This window comes from Girardinichthys multiradiatus, chromosome 1 (assembly GCF_021462225.1).
Source record: "Girardinichthys multiradiatus isolate DD_20200921_A chromosome 1, DD_fGirMul_XY1, whole genome shotgun sequence".
NCBI classification, from domain to species: domain Eukaryota; kingdom Metazoa; phylum Chordata; class Actinopteri; order Cyprinodontiformes; family Goodeidae; genus Girardinichthys; species Girardinichthys multiradiatus.
In genome coordinates, this window is record NC_061794.1 from 30,301,936 (window position 1) to 30,321,740 (window position 19,805).

The following is a 19,805-nucleotide window of genomic DNA, read 5'->3' on the forward strand; positions in this document are numbered from 1 at the left end:
GTACTTGTGTGTGTATGTGTGAGCGAGCCACGTTGGGGCATTGCAGCCCTGCAGCCGTAATCCACATGGCCTGACACTCTCTGTTATCTGCCCCTCGGCTGCCAACAACCAGGCCTAATAGAGGCAGAGCTCAACGCCCCTGCTGTGTCAAGCTACACATCACTGTCTCCCAACATACACACACATTACACACACAGACTCACATACACACCAGACACACACATAGTACATGTTTTACAGTGCCAGCCGCTTTCTTCCCCATAAATGTTTCCCACTTCCTCAAATCTCCAACGATTCCTGGTTACAGCCCATATATTCTTATTTCCCAAGAAACAAGCCTCTATGCAGTTCCTCATTACTGAACACATTAACACACAAAGTTCACCATATGCATTGACTCTGAAACACAAACCAGCTCCTACAACTAACACTGTTATAACTCAGCTTAAGCTATCAGACGTAAACTAAAGGTCTGTATAGTGTGAAACAACTACTAACTATGAGCTGTGATGAATTACTCTAAATGTGATCTTAACTCTGTGTGCTAAATTTGCCAATTTAAAAACTAACAACTTTTATATAGCCTATTTTAAATGATGTTTACTAATTTATATTGTAAATATAAGTATTTGAAGTCTCAGTAATTTCTCAATAAATATTTAGACTTGAAATGTGTCCAAATTTGTATTTTTATGCTAAGATTTCACTATTATTAAGGACTTAATTTTCTAGTCAGTTTTTTGTGTTTACATTTAAGATGTTATTTTATGTATTTGGGACGCTTTGTTAGAACAACATAGTATGGTCAAGCCTGTCTAGTGGGTGGTGGTGGGGGGATGGGGGTGCTGCAGCAATGGCCACATGAAAACCAATACATGAACATACTGTATGCGAGGAGAATGTCTGGGATTTCCTGTAAAACTTTAACACAAGCCACTGAAAAATGGCACAAAGAAAAAAAAAAAACACTTCTGAAATACAAATGGGACTTTACATGTCTTTCCTGATTTGGCTTCTCTGACGATCTTGTGATCCATCACATTTATGCCAAGACATATTAGAAATGCCTGACGTTTAAATTGAGATCTCCTGGATTTAAACCCTGGGTATAGTTAAATAGATAAACTGATAGACTTTATTCTCTACAAGGAACAAGCTACTGTATTATGGAACTGATGCATCAGTATTAATAATGTTAGAGTATATTTCTATACTTCTGCCATATTTACTTTGGATATATTTATAGTACATTTTAGTAAGCTTGAAATTAACCATGGCTCTCTATACTCTGGTTCAACTACCACTGTTATTACTTGGGGTAATTTGGTATGATTTATTTGCAAGATAAATCATACCAAATTACCCCAAGTAATAACAGTGGTAGTTGAACCACTGTTTGGTATGATTTATTTGCAAGATGGCTGCACGGTGGCACAGTTGGTAGCACTGTTGCCTTGCAGCAAGAAGGTCAGGGGTCTTTCTGCATCGAGTTTGCATGTTCTCCCCGTGCATGCGTGGGTTCTCACCGGGTACTCCGGCTTCCTCCCACAGTCCAAAGACATGCCTGTTAGGTTAATTGGTCACTCTAAATTGCCCTTAGGTGTATGAATGATTGTGTGCATGGTTGCTTGTGTGTTGCCCTGCGATGGACTGGCGACCTGTCCAGGGTGTACCCCGCCTCTCGCCCATAGTCTGCTGGAGATAGGCACCAGCTTCCCCGCGACCCACTATGGAATAAGTGGTAGAAAATGACTGACTGACTGATTTTCTGTCATCTAGAGCTAATATGTTACAACAGCCAAAAAGATTCATGTTCAGGCACATTGATACTCGCTTGATCAAAAACTTCTCAAAACAGAAGGGCAGAGGGATGTTTTTAAGAATTTCCAGTATGAACTAAAGTAGACAACAATGAACCAGGAACAAGTACTGGTGGCCACCAGTGCTTGTTTCTGGTTCACTTGTAGCCACCACTGCTTGTTCCTGGTTCAATGTTGTCCAGTTTAGTTCATACTGGGACACGGACTGGTGACTACTAATGGTAAGTTCCATTTACCTCTTAAGCTGGTTGTGGTTGGGTTGGGGAATAATATCGAGCCAAACTTAATTGTTACCCAGTTTCAGTTTCATCAGCCAGTAGAATTTGCTAATTGACCAGTGACCAGGCTTAGTGCTTTTAGTAAAAGAAGCTAACTAACATGTACATTTATGCTTTGAAACATTGGCAATATGTTCACTTTGGGAGACTGAGTACAATTGTATGTGAAAGACTTCACAGAAGATAGTCAGATGGGCTATTTTAAGATCCTGCTGGGATATTAGTCATTTAATCCTGGAAATGTTCTGCAGAGGAGCTATGTAGATATTGAATAGGAGGGGCCACAAGTCGCAACCTTGGGCAATCCCACATTTGAAGTTCCTAGTCTGTTTTCTCTTCTAACGATCTTCAGTTGTTATTTCAGTAAATGCTTAGATCGATCATTTCATCCTTGTGTTTAGATTACTCTCTTGGATTCCTCTGTTAGATATGTTAGTTTGTATGTCCTTGTAGATCTGGTTCCTCCCTGTTTATGGTCTTTGCTACTTATTTCTGTTCATTTAAATGTTTTGTTGGTCCCCTGTATTATCTGCTCACCTGTGTTAATTAGCCTCCCTCCTTCAGTTGGCATACTCTCTCTCTCTCTCAACAGCTTGTCCTGATTCCCCCCAAATAACTCTGTCCATTCTCCACCCTTCCTCAGCATTTATACTCCCTGGTTTTAATTGTTCTCCACTGGTTCCTCCTGGCTACTACCCACTCTTTGTCACTGTTGTCTACCTTCTCCTTGTCTAATACCCTGCCTGTGTTTCATCACCTCAGCTGTAAGTTTGCCAGATTCTATTATTAAATATTTAATTGATGATGCATATCCCGAAGTCTTGCCTGCAGTTTCGTCCAGCAAAACTCAACATTATATGACGTCTTTCAAGAAAGACTCAAAACAGTCAAGTATTGTACCAGAAGGTGTGACCCAGTTCTTCAATTGCTTCAGTAATATACTATGGCCAACAGTGTCAAAGGCTGCAAAGAGGTCCAATAATACCAGCTCTGTGGTTATTCCACAGTCTGCATTTATGCAGATGTCATTGAACACCTTGACAACATTAGTCTCAGTGCTGTGGTAAACACGGGAACCTGACTGGAAAACGTCAAAGTGGCTGGTCATTTTTAGAAAGGTATTTAACTGTTGAAACACAGCTTTTTCAATAATCTTACTGATGAATAGAAGATTTGGGGAAAATGCCGGAAAAAAAGGAATGAATTTTTTATTTGAATCAAATCAGATGGTATGAGGGGCAAAAACTTTCTCAAAGAAAGCTGTGTATAAAATATCAAGACAAAAGGAGGATAAGTTTAATTGATGTATAAGTTATTCTAAGCTTTTGTTGTTCAGTTTGTAGTTATTTCATACAAATTTGTTTTGTTTGGGCACAACATTGCTACCAGACTTGATTTTCGTGTATAGACTGCCTTTCAGTTTTGTTTTTCAGTAAAGAAGTGAATTAAGTAAATGTCCTGGTGGAGTGGAGTTCAAATGCTACAGACACAGGAGGGTTTGGTAACTTGTCAACCGTGGCAATCAAGGCAGGAGCGTTACTTATGTTTGTGTTGATCATTTAAGAAAAGAAGGATTCCCTTGCATTCTTCGGTTGTAAGTTATATCTGTGAAATATCTCTTTATAGATATCAGAGTTAGTCCAGTAAGTACAGTCTTTCGCCACTTCTGTTGAGCTTTTTTGGTAAGGTCTATTTAGTGGTGCTGGAGAAGAGAGTCCAGTCAGTTATCGAACCTCAGATTCTCTTCAAGATGAGGGTTGGACTTCGCCAGGGCTGCCCATTGTCACTGATCTTCTATATAACTTTATTGACAGAATATCTTGGTGCAGTCAGAGGGCAGAAGGGGTCAGTTTTAGTGATCTTGGCATTCTTTCTCTGCTATCTACAGATGATGTGGTCCTGTTAGCATCATTGTGCGGTGATCTCAGGCTCTCACTGGAGTGGTTCGCAGCTGAGTGTGAAGTGCCTGGGATGAAGATTAGCACCTCCAAATCTGAGGCCATGATCCTCAGTCAGAAAAGAGTTGACTGCCCTCTCCCGGTACGCGATGAGGTGCTGCCTCAAGTGGAGAAGTTTAGGTATCTTGAGGGCTTGTTAACGAGTGATAAACAAAGAGAGCATGAGATTGACCGAAGGATTGGTGCGGCTTCCACAGTACTGCGTACTCTGTACCGGTCCATTGTGGTGAAGAGAGAGCTGAGCTGTAAGGCAAAGCTCTTTGTTTACTGGTCTGTCAACATTCCTATCCTCACCTATGATCACAAACTTTGGATAACGACCAAAAGCTTAAGATCGTGGACACAGGTGGTTGAAACGAGTTTTCTCTACAGGGTAGCTGGGCTCTTCCTAAGAGATAGTGTGAGAAGTTCAGCTATCCTGGATAGCTGAACTTCTCACACTATCACATTATTTCACACTATCATAGTAGAACTGCTGCTCTTCCACATCGAGGGGAGCCAGTTGAGATTGTTTTGGCATTTGATAAGGATAGCCCCTAGACGCCTCCCTCAGGAAGTGTTTCGGGCATGTCCAACTGTGGGGAGACCTCGACAGGCACCCAGACCCAGGACATGTTGAGACTATGTCTCTCGGCTTACCTCAGAATGTCTTGGGGCTCTTACATTAGAGCTGGAAGAGGTGGCTGTGGAAAGAGATATCTGGACTTCCTTCATTCAGGCTGCTGCCCCCTCAAACCTGACCCGGCAGCAAACGGAAGATAATGGCTGAATGAACCAGATTTCTTCACGGAAATCTCTTCTTACCAGGGACAACTTTTACCTTAATGGGAGCAATGCAACTGAAATGTTTAGAATGGAAGTCATCTATTAGCTCATTTACTGAGTTATGGGACAAAGTGGAGGTGGAAGAGTAAAGTTGTTTAAAAGTTTCATTTGAACTTTCCTATAAAATGTGTTTTCTTATAATATCTCTTTGGCTAATTCAGCCAATGATGCTTTCAAAGATAACAGAAAAGTGGTCAGAAAGGTCCACATCAATTACAAAGACCTTGGAAATATGAGATTTTCATCAATGATGCTCAGCTGACATATCTGCAGCAACTGCGTGGTGCTATCATCTCAATATGGATCAAAATCTTTGAGAAATCTTTCTGTCACCTTGTTGAGTCTATTACACAAAGAAGTAAGGCAGTTCTGGACAGGCTTTACTGAATAGTAGCAAGGTGTACCTAATAAAGTGATTTGAGATTTTACATGAGAAAGGAATGTCGGAATCAAGTAAAAGAGTTGTGATTGAAATGATCTGTTTACTTTCGAGTATGTGATCATTTATATCCATGCTGATCCAAACCTTGTGAGAAGACCCTCATATTGAAAAATAACAACCGGAAGTGCAAATAATCACGTCTGTGTCGAACATCCAAACCTAAAAACATGCTTTGATGAAACTCCTTCCTTTGTTAAAAGGAAAAGGTCAGCCCAACATGGAATTACCCCAAAATTTCTGGCTAGGATAAAAAAAAATGCCCTGTGTGTTGCAAATCACATGGCCCTGAGGGGTGTTTTCCAGCCACTGTCATTATAAGAGTTAGGCTTTTTCTGTTGAAAGTTTTTTCCAGTTAAGGCCACTAGAGGGTGCAAGTTACAGTAAAGAAATAGTCATTAAGGAGTCCTATGGCAACAGATGCAGAAATTGGAAAATACTCTCAAGACTCGGTTATTATTATTATTGCTGTTGTTGTTATTATTTTTATTGTTGTTGTTGTTGTGTGATATGAGTGCTTCTTATCTGAGATGAAACGATATTTCCAAGGCTACGGACGGTGTGTGGGTTTACGTTGTCTCATTTCCTGACTATGAGAAAGTGTGTGTGTGTGTGTGTGTGTGTGTGTGTTGGGGTGGGGGGGGGGGTGGGGATGAGATCGAGAGAGACAGAGGGAGAGAGGAAGGGAGAGATAGACATGCACAGAGGGGGAGGGAGAGGAGGGGGAGGCTCCTGATACCAAGACACGGAAAAGCAGGGGAGGAAAAGAGAGAACGAACAAGGGGCTGGTGGAGGAAGAGGAGAGGGGAGTTGGAGAAATCGGGAAATAACACTTAACAAAAAGCGCACAGAGAAGAGGAGGGACGGCACCCGGCGCGTTGGACATCCCCAGTTTCTTTCCTCGGGCTGTCACTGCAGATTGGACTCCGAGGGACCGACACGGTGGCCACCCCAGACCCCATGGGGTAACAGGTATGTCTGACTTCCTACCTATAACCACCACCTGAAGCCACGCTGCCCACCTATCGGGGCATTATCAGGGTTGCATCCAGAAGCCGTGTTTTTTTTTTTCCCCCTGTCATGTCAACAATTAGTTTTCTGCCTCACGGAGCGGTCGCGTCTAGAGCTGATATAGTTGCTGCTGACGCTGCGCACAGGTTGGAGACATGACACAATACAATTCTTGGCTACTGTGGCTACTCTTACTGAAGGCCTGTCTGTTTTTATTCCACAATGCCATTAGCATCATGTTGATCAGGAGCTTGAGTGAATATTCCGACATGTAACGCAGACGAGCGATCGAGCAGGCGGGTGTGTAAAGTACGCCTACCTGTTCCATACGTGACAGCCAGCTGCCTCACTGCGCGTGTTGATATTTTGGAGACGCTGTGATGCTTTTTGCTGGATGTTTCAAATTACTGATCGCAGTCTACTTTATTCCACATGTGTAATCAACTGATTTTAAATGACAAATAACTGTTTAAATCTATTTTTAATTTAAGTTTACAAACGAATTTGCAAATATGCTTAAATGTGAGCTACATACCCGCTATAATCTCTTTAAGACATGTTAGTTATTGTCGCAGCAGCTGTATGTGTTTGACAGAACAAGAAGGTGATCTTTACAAACTTTTGATTTCCAGTAATACTGAGAGAGGGGTAGTGGGGGGGGGGCTTGTGCACCCATGATCGTGATCGTGCCACGGAACAAAACGGGTGATGCTCTTTAGAGACGTCTGGAGGGGATTCAGAATGAAAGCGCTTTGCGTCTGAAAGACAGAGGGGGGTTGAACCCAGCTCCCTTTTACCGCAATTAACCTCCAAAAGGGGAATTTCTCCAGCTGGACTTTTTAATTTTATTTTGCTGCGTCAACGCCAAGCCCCTTAGACTTATCAGAATATACAGATTTGAAGGGAGGGTTTTGCTTTGCAGATATAGTGCTGTCGTGCGATTTATTTTTTGCATCTTTAATATTATTCATTTGGAGAAGTGTTTGAGGAGGTGATCATCATCTGATCCTATGAGAGTCGTGTCAAATGTTTCTCCTGCCTGTGTCTGTCCTCTCTAACCGGTCAGTCCGTCTTCCTCCATTTTCTACCATGTGACAGCGGGGAAACAACCCCACTTCGTTTGAAAAGCTGTGCATGTGGACGTCAGAGTCCGCCTGGCTGTCAGGCATTAATCTAACCACAGCTAGGTGAATGCTCACCATAATGCATAGAGCTGACAGATTAAGTGTAGCTGGTGTGCCAAGTTTTGAGCGGAGCTTACAGTTACAATTAACAAAGTTTGGTTGTTACCAATATCTATTTATCTTTAAAACTAACAGCCAGACATTTGTATAAAGTCATTTGAAATCACTTTATATATAGTTTGTCCATTATATAACAACACGTCGTGGTCAATTTTTGTATTTTTTCACTCTTTTGTTGAAAATATGTTTTTTACTGTCATAAATCTCCCTTTCTAAGAGCGAGCTTCCACACAAGCATGCCTCTGGTTGATATCACAAAAGGCATAAGGCAACTGATCATAGCCATTATCAATTTGTATTTGTATTTTTTAATTATTACAAGTAAATAATGTTTATCTGTATTCGGTTGTATGTAGCAAAACATCTGAGCTGCATGAGAGAAGGCATGGATCAGGAATATTTACAACAAAACACATGGAAAGCAGTTTGTGTAGAGGACCGGGGCGGAATAAAATGGCCCAATTTCATTAACGAAGATCTTCATCAATCATTTTCAACCAAGTTGTGATTAACAGAGATGCATCAATCAATTGGACAAAGATCACAATTTGTAAATTTTTCCATGACCGGCTCTAATTGATGACAGGCAGGTTAAATACTGGAAAATCAGAAATTTTATTTTATTTTTCTTATTGATTAAATGCACCAAATAAAGATGATCTTGTAACTCCTTTATTTTCTATTTACTTCATAATATTATACCTATGAAAGATGTAGTAGTTCTGTTATTGGCAGACCACGTTTCATGTTGGAAATCAGTATTAGCCTAGAAAAGCCTGATTGGTGGATCTTTAGTTTTAATATATTACAGTCTAGCTCATAAGTTCTATTAAAATCATTCCCAAGATGTTTCCTGTAGAACAGCTGTATCACCCATTGCCTGTGTTAAAAATGATCACCAGCCATTCAACTTGTGCTGAGCCCAAGCTTACTAGTTAGGCCAACATGCATGTACAACCTTTACAATCATCATCATCCCATTCAACACCAGACAGCTAAAACAGCGCGAGTTCAGACAGCTTGCAGTGCCAATGTACTCACAAATCATGTAAATGTTTATTGTGGTGCAAACAGAGTACATCATGTACACACTTTATGAGTTGCAATTATACATGAAAACCAATCAGCTAGAAAAATTGAAACAGAAACATTTACAGATTTATAACAGTTTAATGTCTGGAAATTATCATTGTCCTTGTAATGTTTTAGTTTAGCTTCATTCAGTGGTTTTGGGGTCTTTGGAGTCAAGCTGTGGCTTAAGCATGTAAGGCGGAACCCCCTTGATACTGAAATGCAATTTGAATATATCAGAATATATACAGAAATCATTAAACAGGTGCTTGTTCACCAACATTTTTTATAAGGTCAGCTGATGAGTTTGTGTCTTGTGCCTCTTGTGATGTCATCAAGTCAAATGTGATACTTGTCATATCTAACACACAACTGGGCTTACTGGTTTGAACCTGATCAAAACAAACATAAAACTAAATTAAAAACCCATTGTACACACTGATAATCCACTGATTGGTATAATGCTGACAACATACTCTTTCTTTGATAAGGAGTCTTACAACCCGTTTACCAACTTTGTTCCTCTGTTTCCAGTTTACTCTTATAAAGGTTGCTTTCTCTGATTGGCCCTTTTTCTCTTGTTAAACGTTGCTAATGGTTGTGAGCCTGCATACCTAGTGATAATAAATCCTTCATAGATGTGGGTAGCTGTCTGTTGCAAAAAGATAGCTGCTGTGTTTAGAGTGAGCAATCAAAAAGAGGCACTGTGTGAGAAATAAAGGAAAAGCTTGAGTCTCACTCCAGAAGAATGAGAATTGGAAGTGTGGTGACATTTAAAAAAAAAAAATCCAAACTCGTTCATTTATACTTTTATTAAATTTAACATGAACCGATTTATTCTTAGATTTTGAACATAAACTACATACTTGAGCTTACAACATTGGGAAGTTTTTCCTTCCTTGTGCTGTAAATAGATTTCCAGTTATTCTGAAGCGTCTGTACAGTTCCACTAAGCTGTTTTTTCTTCCGCTGTTTAACGTGCACTCTTTTGGCAGCCGTAACTAGTGTACAGCTGTGAGATCTAGGCCTTTTCCTTTTGTTGGACAGTTGCTTACTAGATCTCTGGGATTAGGAGACCATCAAGCCATTTTTCCAAATTGTCTTAGCCTTCTGTGGATTTGTCTGGCTGTTTTGTCCTTTCAACTACTGAGTTAAGGGTTGGCACTTGATATGATAAACCCTGCAAAGTCCTTTATTCTGTTATTCAATTACCATTGGCTTGTTTCCCTGTGCATTCCCCTGTGTGAGTGTGTATGTACATGCGTATTGTCATGAGCAGGATAAAGCTCAATGATCTGCTTTTAATGCTTGGAATCCAAATAGCATTAGAACAACTAAACTCTCATGGCACGCTGTCACTTTAAAGACCTGACATCTTTCGGATTGCTTTGTTTCCTTGCCCCCCCCCCCCCCCCCCCCCCATACTGCTGCTCCTTGGAGGTTGCTCTCCCAGGTGGGGTCATGTAGTGCTGTCTTTTTAGAGGAGAACAGTGGTGCATGTGTGTGCATCTGTGTCTGCACCTCCATCTGTGTGTTCCACAGAGAAAAATGCAACACAGACCAAGACAACAGCTTCAAGGATGAGTGGAGGAGGAGTGTAGGCGAGATCGGCCAAAAGATGGGAAAAAAATATATTAGCTGCACGTGTGCTCGTGGGATTGCAGAACAGGAATGGAAGCGCTCTGCTCTTGTCTTTTCCATCATGAATGGAGTAAGGTTGAAAGTTGATTAAGCAATATTAGCTGGTTAAAATCGCTTTGTTCTCTTTTTGCATTGCTGAAGCCAAAGTTGCATGCGGTGCTTGTTGAAGGCAATAATAATAGGTAATAGTTACGCTGGACTTTATCTGCACACACAGTGTCAAGTTTGTGGGCAACAAAGGTGGCGTAGTGACGCTGAAGAAAAGACACAGGAATTTAGACGGAGCGGCTTGGTTTGAGTGCTAGACAAGTTTGAAGCTCGACACCTGCCTCTCACTGTGTGAGTGTGAGAGCTTGCTGTTGTGTAGGTGGCGCTTAGTGATCGCAAGCAAGTTGTAAACTGAACTGTGTGGTTGCAGGTTAGTCGGCTTTAGCCTTCAGCCACGCAAACCCGGGGGTTGCAGCGCCCTCACTGCACGCTTGTGTTTCAATCCATAAAGCAAATTCAGTGCCTTGCAAAAGCATTCACACCACTTCAGCATTATAACATTATGTCAGCCACAAACTTGAATGAATTTCATTGGGATTTTAAGTGATAGACGAACGCAAACTATCACATATTTGTGATGTGGAAAGAATATTATTCAGTTTTTAGCATTTTTTACAACTTAAAATCTAAAACGTGTGTCAAGCATTTGCATTCACTTTCCTTTATGCTGATACACCAATATAATATCCAGTTCTACCAATTAGTAAATAAGCTCCACCTTTGTTTATTTTAATCTCACTTCAAACACCAGGCCTTTTTTAATAAACAGAAGAAGAAAATCATTGTTGAAAGAAAGTCATAAAAAAGCAACTCACCATTTGTCACAAGCCATTTTAGGAAAACAAAGAAAAAGAAGGTTAAAAGAAGGTGCACTTTTCAGATGATACCAAAATGTAACTTTTTGTTATGAAAAAACTACTGCACATCACTTTGAATACATCTCCCTTATGGTGAAACACATTGTGGGCAGCATCATGCTGTGGGAAGGCTTGCCTTCAGCAGGGACAGGGAAGCTGGTCAGAGTTGGTGAGATGGATGTAGTAAACACAGAGCAATGCTGGAAGAAAACATGTTAAAGGACAGAGGCAAGAAACATAAAGCCAGAGCTTCAATGGAAAGTCCTAGATTAAAGCATATTCAGTCTCAGAATGGGCCAGTCAAAGTCCATACCAATAAACACCTTGCAACTGTAACTGCAGTAAAATATGATTCCTCACCGTATTGACTCAGTGGTTCTGAACACAAATGCAAGACAGTTTTTTTTTTTTTTATTTGTCCCAAAAGATGAAAACTCAGTATTATTTTCCTTCTTTGTGACAGTACTGCATCATGCAATTGTGTTGGTTCATCACACAGAGAATTCCAAGAAAATAAATTAAAGTTTGCATGAAGAATTGTATGAGTGTGAGGTGTATTAACTTTTTCAAGTCACTATACCTTATCCTCAAAATAAAAAAGGACAAAAGCTCTACAAACACCCTTTTGTTCCAATAAACAACCTGTATTCACCTGTGTGTCTGTCGGCTCTCTCATCTGGATCGCCCCTCAGGGCTCACTTGTTAATGAGAACACCTGTTTGGCTAACATCTGCAAATTGAACCATTTACCTTCATCTTAAGACATGCTGGTGCTTTCTAACAACGCCGTCGCTCCGTTGCGTTGCAGGTATTTGTTTCGCGACACATGTTAAGCCCCAGGTCTGAACCTTCTCTACCCCCCACACATCCAATAACTTCCAAGGTTTAACTGCCGCTGTAGCTCATTGTGCAGCTCTGAATACAGGTGTTTCTAATCGCCATGGGGTTACATGGGTGCTGTGGGGGATGTGTGTGTGTGTGTATTCACCTATCTGACATGCTCATCCCCCCCCCAGACCGCATCTATAGATACACTCTCATATGTATGAATAATTTATAGGTTTGTGTGTATTTGTGTGTTTTTATGCCTGCACTCATCTATACAAAATAATGCAAGTGACAATAATAATCCTCCTTTCTTCTTTTCCTTTACATTAAAAAGTAATTTACAGCTTCACTTTGTTTTTCAAATTCAGGAATCTAACATGTAATTTTGCTGCTGAAAAAAATGAAAGCTAAAAGGAATAGTTGAAAAATAATGTTTTTTTTAAACAATAGTTGCTCTTCTTCTCCTTTTTGAGTTGTTGATATTGTAAAACAACTTTTGGATTGCACATTCCTCAGAAAATAGATGTGGGATTTAACTTTTCCGCATATTTTCTGCATAGTGTGTATTCTTCCTTTTACTTTTGGAATGTGGAGTAGGGAGCTTTTTCTCCTAATGCCACTCCATCTTTATATCTTCATGCAAAGCTAAGTGACACCATGAGTCATCAGAAATACTTTACTTTTTTTTTTCAACAAAACTGCAACTTTGCAAGTGATCACAGGGGTTCATTTGCACATATTTTGTTATAATGTGACATATGGGGGCTGGTCATTTTAACCTTGCGCCATTTATTATTTTTTTTAGTTTGGTCCTATCATATCTGAATTTTTAGGGACGCTTTATAGTGAACTTGCTTCAATTCATGCCCGTGACATTTTGACATCTAATTTAAAGTATTTTTCTATTATCTATTAGTCTAAGGAAATGGAGTTAGTAAATACAATTTCCCATAAGGAGGTCATTCAGTTATTTTAGCTGGATCAGAAGTCAGAAGCTCTCATATGTTAAGGCCCAAGCAGCGATCAGAACCACAGTTGTCAATGATCCAGATAAGTCTGAAATAATAAACACATGGACATATGGGAATTGGGGTGAAGTATCCCAGAGTCTTAACATATATTTTCTCAGTTAGATTTTTTTGTTCATATTTAACCATGTTATTATACTTCCTGTGATTTTGTAAGGTCCAGTTTTGAATAATATGTATTTTCTAGGGCTCAAAACATTCAAGAGGTTGTTTTTCTTTAACAGAAAGAAAATGACCAAATATTTCTGTACTCAACAAAAAAGTAGGTGCACTAGAATCAGAATCAGAATCAGAAAAGCTTTATTGCCAAGTACGTTTTTGGACATACAAGGAATTTGTTTTGGCGTAGTCGGTGCAATACAGTACAAATTAAACAGTATAAACATATCTACAATATAATATAAATATATGTGCACAGTTTTAAGTGAGTGAGAGTAAATATAGAGCAGTATAAGATGCAAGAGCAATACAACAGTGCAGGTGATCATTGTGCAAGTAAAGCAGGAGTCCAAGCTGAGCGTTAATGTAACTCATAGAGTTACAAGTTACAAGTGTCCTGTCAGCAAAAAAAGGGGGGTGTGGGGGAAAGGGACAGTGTCAGGGTGGTTTCCGGGCTTTGTTAACCAGGCTGGTGGCAGATGGGAAAAAACTGTTCTTGTGGCGTGAGGTTTTGGTCCGGATGGACCGCAGCCTCCTGCCAGAGGGGAGAGTCTCAAAGAGTCTGTGACCGGGGTGGGAGGGATCAGCCAGAATCTTCCCTGCCCGCTTCAGGGTCCTGGAGGTGTACAGTTCCTGGAGCGACAGTAGACTGCAGCCAATCACCTTCTCAGCAGACCGAATGACACGCTGCAGCCTGCCCTTATCCTTGGCTGTAGCAGCGGCGTACCAGATGGTGATGGAGGAGGTGAGGATGGACTCAATGATGGCTGTGTAGAAGTGCACCATCATAGTCTTTGGCAGGTTGAATTTCTTCAGCTGCCGCAGGAAGAACATCCTCTGCTGGGCTTTCTTGATGAGGGAGCTGATGTTTGGCTCCCACTTGAGATCCTGGGAGATGATGGTTCCCAGGAAGCGGAAAGATTCCACAGTGTCAATTGTGGAGTCACAGAGGGTGATGGGGGCAGGTGGGACTGGGTTCTGCCTGAAGTCCACAACCATCTCCACTGTCTTTAGAGCGTTGAGCTCAAGGTTGTTCTGGCTGCACCAGTCCAACAGATGGTCCACCTCCCATCTGTACGCAGACTCGTCACCATCAGAGATGAGTCCGATCAGGGTGGTGTCGTCCGCAAACTTCAGAAGCTTGACAGACTGGTGACTGGAGGTGCAGCTGTTGGTGTACAGGGAGAAGAGCAGAGGAGAGAGAACACAGCCTTGGGGGGAACCGGTGCTGATGGTCAGGGAGTCAGAGACGTGCTTCCCCAGCCTCACGCGCTGCTTCCTGTCAGACAGGAAGTCAGTGATCCACCTGCAGGTGGAGTCGGGCACACTCAGCTGGGAGAGCTTCTCCTGTAGCAGAACTGGGACGATGGTGTTGAAGGCAGAGCTGAAATCCACAAACAGGATCCTGGCGTAGGTTCCTGTGGAGTCCAGGTGCCGGAGGATGAAGTGAAGGGCTAGGTTGACTGCATCATCTACAGACCTGTTGGCTCTGTAGGCAAACTGCAGGGGGTCAAGGAGGGGGTCGGTGATGTCTTTTAGGTGTGAGAGCACAAGGCGCTCAAAGGACTTCATCACCACAGAGGTCAGGGCGACGGGTCTGAAGTCATTAAGCCCTGTGGTCCTTGGCTTCTTGGGAACAGGGACGATGGTGGAGAACTTGAAGCAGGCTGGCACATGACATGTCTCCAGTGAGGTGTTAAAAATGTCTGTGAAGACTGGAGACAGCTGATCAGCGCAGTGCTTCAGGCTGGCTGGTGAGACAGAATCCGGACCAGCAGCTTTCCGGGGGTTCTGTCTCCTGAAGAGTTTGTTGACGTCCCTCTCCTGGATGGAAAGAGCCGTCCTCGGCGTGGGTAGGGGGCTGGTGGGGGGGAACTTCAGGGTGGGGGTTGGAGGTGCCAAGACCCCTCTTGAGGTTGGAGAGGTGGGGGTGGTGGATTGTGGCTGCAGCTGTTGGGGGGCGTCGTGGGAGATGGTTGCAGGACTGTCCCTTTGTCTTTCAAAGCGGCAGTAGAACTCGTTCAGGTCGTTGGCGAGGCGTCGGTCGTTGATGGAGTGGGGGGCTTTCGGCTTGTAGTTGGTGATTTGCTTGAGCCCTTTCCAGACAGACGCAGAGTCGTTGGCTGAGAACTGGTTTTGGAGCTTCTCAGAGTACAGTCGTTTGGCCTCTTTCACTGCCTTGCCAAACTTGTACTTTGCCTCTCTGTATATGTCTTTGTCCCCACTCTTGAAGGCCTTTTCCTTATCCAGTCTTAACCTTCTAAGTTTAGCTGTGAACCAGGGTTTGTCGTTGTTGTAACTCACCCTGGTGCATGATGGTACACAGCTGTCCTCACAGAAGCTGATGTAGGAAGGAGCCGTCCTCGGCGTGGGTAGGGGGCTGGTGGGGGGGAACTTCAGGGTGGGGGTTGGAGGTGCCAAGACCCCTCTTGAGGTTGGAGAGGTGGGGGTGGTGGATTGTGGCTGCAGCTGTTGGGGGGCGTCGTGGGAGATGGTTGCAGGACTGTCCCTTTGTCTTTCAAAGCGGCAGTAGAACTCGTTCAGGTCGTTGGCGAGGCGTCGGTCGTTGATGGAGTGGGGGGCTTTCGGCTTGTAGTTGGTGATTTGCTTGAGCCCTTTCCAGACAGACGCAGAGTCGTTGGCTGAGAACTGGTTTTGGAGCTTCTCAGAGTACAGTCGTTTGGCCTCTTTCACTGCCTTGCCAAACTTGTACTTTGCCTCTCTGTATATGTCTTTGTCCCCACTCTTGAAGGCCTTTTCCTTATCCAGTCTTAACCTTCTAAGTTTAGCTGTGAACCAGGGTTTGTCGTTGTTGTAACTCACCCTGGTGCATGATGGTACACAGCTGTCCTCACAGAAGCTGATGTAGGAAGTCACAGCCTCTGTGTACTCGTCCAGACTGTTGGTAGTAGTCCTGAACACATCCCAGTCTGTACAGCCTAAACACGCCTGGAGATTCTCCACAGCCTCACTGCTCCACTTCCTTGTCGTCCTCACAACAGGTTTGCAGAGCTTTAGTTTCTGCCTGTATGCAGGAATCAGGTGGACCATGATGTGGTCGGATTGGCCCAGTGCAGCACGTGGGACGGCGTGATAAGCGTCTCTGATGGTGGTGTAACAGTGATCCAGAATGTTGTCCTCTCTGGTCGGACATTTTATAAACTGTCTGTATTTGGGGAGTTCGTGGGTGAGATTACCTTTGTTAAAGTCGCCAACGACGATAACTAAGGAGTCCGGGTTGGTCCGCTCCACACTCAGTATCTGGTCGGCGAGCATGCGCTGTGCGACCTGCATGTTAGCTTGCGGCGGGATGTAAACACCGACCAGGATGAACGAAGCGAACTCACGGGGGGAATAGAAAGGCTTACAGTTTAAGATGAAGGCTTCCAGGTCTGGAGAACAGTGCTGCTGAATCACTGTCACGTCGTTGCACCAACCACTGTTGAGGTAAAAACAGATTCCTCCACCTTTCGCTTTGCCGGAGAGTTCCGTGTCTCTGTCCGCTCTGTAGAGCTGGAATCCTGCCAGCTGCAGCGCAGAGTCCGGTATTAATCCACACAGCCACGTCTCCGTAAAGCACAAAACTGCCGATGAATAAAAGTCCCTGTTTTTCCCCAACAACAGTTGTAGTTCCTCCATTTTGTTGGGAAGTGAGCGCACGTTAGAGAGAAATATTCCAGGTAACGGTGTTCGTAGTCCACGCTGGCGAAGACGTACCAGCACCCCAGCCCGTTTCCCTCTCTTCCGGCGTTTCACCGCGTGAACAAAGGTGAGCGGAACCTTTGACCAGAATGTCCAAAAATTCCAGAGCACTAATAAGAGAAACTGATAGGTTTGATAATTAAAGTCTCCAAAAGTCCAGGAGAAAACTTTGAGGTCCTTGCTGTCACCATACAGACCCATTCAAAAGTTCAGTTATTTTATTTACTCAATTTACTCAGTGCAGGATGATGTGTTCAAGCCTTTATTTCTCTTAATCATGATGATTTGCCTCTCACAGCTAATGAAAACACAACATTTAAGATCAAAATATTACATCAAATCAACAAAATAAAACATTTTTCATCCAGAAATGTGGGGTTAATGTAAACTATTTTTAAAACCTGCTCAAAGGTTGTTATTTTCAAAAGATAAATTTATATTTCAGTTCATTGAATATGACTAAATACTCCTCCGGATTTAATCATCATACATGTTTACTGAAAAAACTCACCAGCCTTCTGAAAAGTGGAGGATCTATTTATATGTGTAAGCAAAAAGGAGAAGGAAGTCTACCAAACATCAGCCCTTAGTTACTGTTTCCTCCTTTGGTGAAAAAAACCCCCAAAATATCATAAAGATCTGATGTGCAAACTATGATCCACACTATCTGACAGATAAACCACTAATATCATTGTTCTCCAGTACTGAGTTGATATGGGAGTGTTTACTGCTGTTCTAAAGATTTGACTTCTTGTACAGTTTAATTCTCTCATTTTCTTTCTCCTGTATATTTATCTCATTTCCACCTAATTTTAAAACACTTCCATGCCCTTAAACTGCTCCAAACGTCTCTCTATTTGGAGATGTGCTAGTTAATAGTCTTTTAATGCGGCGTAATTACCTGACAGGAAAGAGAAGCAAACCAGTAGGAAGGAACTTTCTGTAAAAACTTTATCAGTAATATGACGAGACTCCTTATGTTTCTACTTTGCACAAATGTCACCTGCCTTTAAGGCAAATTTAAAAGAGCTGCTAAGAAGTTGAACGTTTGGGCTTCTTGGTTGTAGTGTGTGGTTTGCACTGAATACCAGGTTGTTAGTTGTTATTTTCCCCGTGAACGAGTTTGTCTTTCATGCACACAGTGGGAGCATTTGAACGTCTTTGAACAAATACATCTTTAGATAGAGTCAACTGGCCTCGGGCTCTAGCTGTTGAGAGATTTCCATATCAAAGCTCAGGTGAGAGAACGAGACTGGGGCAGCAGAGGGAGGTGGATGAAGTGGGCAGCGGGGCGGGGGGTTGATGAAACAGACATCTACTCCAAAAAGATCTCCAACCCTTGTTATTCTGTCGCTCTTTTGTGCAGCACAGTTTAGTCTGTGTGTCGGCACTGTCTGTCTCAATCTAAACTCCCAGCTTTAAAAAAACACACACAGCGAAGGGAACACAATCTCAAACCTTTACCTGAATCAAATACGCCACAAATATCGCCTCTCGTCAGACCGCAGAGACTCCCAGTGGAACAGAGGAGGGCTTTCTCTCTTTAACAGTGCGTAACATCTGACCTGCCAGCCTCTGCCAATGTTTGGATCCCTGTTTAATATTGATACCGAAGCATAAAACCATCATTTTCCCCGGAACTAATTTCTCTTTAGCCATAAGTATCAGAGCTGACCCCATGGAAATAATGGTGGCACACTAATTAATGGATAGAGTTTTTAAAGATGCGTGTGCGATTGTGTGAGTGTGTGTGTGTGTGTGCGCCGAACATTTTTCCGCTTTGTAGAGTTTTGTAATCCAGCCGTGGACTCCGGCTAGAGTGCTAAAGTGCTGCTAACAAGGCCTGTTTAACATTCTCTCCCCTGCTCAACATACAATTATTCCACTTCGCTGCCATTAACATGTACAGTAGGACTGGGCTTTTAATTGGCCTGATATGACTAATGCCAGATCAACTTGGATTTGCTAATTAGTTTTTATGCTTTAAAAGTGCCATCAGGACATGAAATATTCATTGATGTGAGGTGGAGTGAGGACTGTGGGTGGTATTAGTGGGATATTAGTGGTACGGGCAGGCTGCTCAAGCGTGCCGGGAGAAGAGACTGAACTTACGTTGGCCTGTTGTGGTCGGTTATTCATACTTTGGGAGAGGTGTTAGTTTTTCGTCATAATTTGAGACACCCACATGCACAGAGAGACACACATTCATGCCACTCACTCACACACCACCTCCTTTCTCGGCACCACAAGGCCACCTTTTCTTTTCCAGCCCCCACCCCGTCTTTCTGTCTCTCCTCGTTTCCATTGTTTCATCTTTTATTTTTTGCCTTCTCCATTCACTTCCTTTTTCTCTCCTTACCTTTTGCTTTACCCTAACCTCTACATCCGATCTTCTGTTCACCTTCACTTGCTTTTCTTTTTATAATTTTTCTCCAGGCCTCCTCATCTTCTACCTCTGCTTGTTACATCTCCTCCGCCTCCTTTTCTTTTTTCCCTCCTACTCCTTAATCTTCCACCTCTTCTTCTTCACCACCCCCTCCTCCGCTCTAAGTGGGCCAGGTGCCTCCTGTGGCCTCCCCTACTCCATTTCTCATTTTACCCTTCCTCTACTCCTTTTTTTTTTCTAATTTTTACCTTCTCACTGCTCCCTTTCTCATTTTTATCCTTCCCCTTGACCCTAAGGCTCATATTTATACATCCTGTTAATCCAGCAGCTAACAACTGATGCAGTCATTCCCTTTCCCCCCAAAAAAGGAAGAAAATACATGTGGCTGATGCATTCCGAACTTCGAGGAAGTTTCCACGATGTTTCATTACAAGAAATTAAAATGAAAAAGTTTCCTTTTTTCAGGGATTAATTTTAGTAAAGTGAAATTCATATATTAGATTTATTACA

General features: G+C 42.5%; 1 protein-coding gene across 4 annotated transcripts in view; it reads left to right on the forward strand.

Moving 5' to 3' along the window:
* The first annotated feature begins 6,047 nt into the window (after window positions 1-6,047).
* The window catches only part of zbtb46 (zinc finger and BTB domain containing 46), a 97,556-nt gene continuing 83,798 nt past the window's right edge, over window positions 6,048-19,805 (forward strand). For all 4 annotated transcript variants that reach the window (XM_047345768.1, XM_047345686.1, XM_047345622.1 and 1 more), the window contains exon 1: window positions 6,048-6,292. The gene's annotated coding sequence lies outside the window, so the exon portion shown is untranslated. The remainder of the gene's footprint in view (window positions 6,293-19,805) is intronic.